The following is an 830-nucleotide window of genomic DNA, read 5'->3' on the forward strand; positions in this document are numbered from 1 at the left end:
GGAAAAAAAATTATTTAGAAAATAAAGTCTTATTTGCTGGGTTTAAGTTTTCTTTCTATGTGAAGAAAATTCCAAATATCAATAACTCATTTGTCCTACTTATTTAAGTGGAGCGGTTAAGAGAAATAGAGAGAAAATAAGGATTCAAAAGAGAGAAAAGATGAGAGAAACTTATTTTTGTTTTTTCTGCAACAGCCCCACTAAATCGATGATCCCCGATTCGTTCACCGTTGGATCGAGCTGAAATTTTTTGGGCATGTTCGAAACTCATGTATCTAACTTTTGACCATTCAGAATTTGAAACCAAGGTCTAAGTTGAGAGATATGTGCATTGCATTGGAGCTGCATATTTGAGTTATTTTTCAGCTTTTTTATTCTTATTTGTAAGTTAATTGTGCTTTCTGATTTGCAGTTGTTAGCACTTGTTTGTGAAACACTTGAAGACTCTCTTATACCCTTAATTGATTATAGTGGAACTATTTCTTTGGTCTGGACGACTCGTGGTTTTTACTCTTAAATTGAGGATTTCTCCACGTTAAAAATATTGGTGTTCTTTTGTGCGTTTATTTTTACTGTCTTATATTTGTTTTTGATCCTCAAGGTTCCTATAAGTGTTGAGAATTTTATATCTGCTACGTATTAGTCTGTTATTGTATCTTAATTTTCCATCAGAGTGGTATCATTGCTCTTGGTTAAGGTCCATTTTACTTGTTTGAATGATGGAGTCAAATACAAAGATGAAGATGCTATTATTGAATGGTTCTAATTACCATTTATTGTAGGATAAGATGAAAGATTTTCTATTTGTGAAGAAATTGCATTTATCGGTT

The sequence above is a fragment of the Vicia villosa genome, linkage group LG3 (assembly GCF_029867415.1).
Source record: "Vicia villosa cultivar HV-30 ecotype Madison, WI linkage group LG3, Vvil1.0, whole genome shotgun sequence".
Lineage (NCBI taxonomy): Eukaryota > Viridiplantae > Streptophyta > Magnoliopsida > Fabales > Fabaceae > Vicia > Vicia villosa.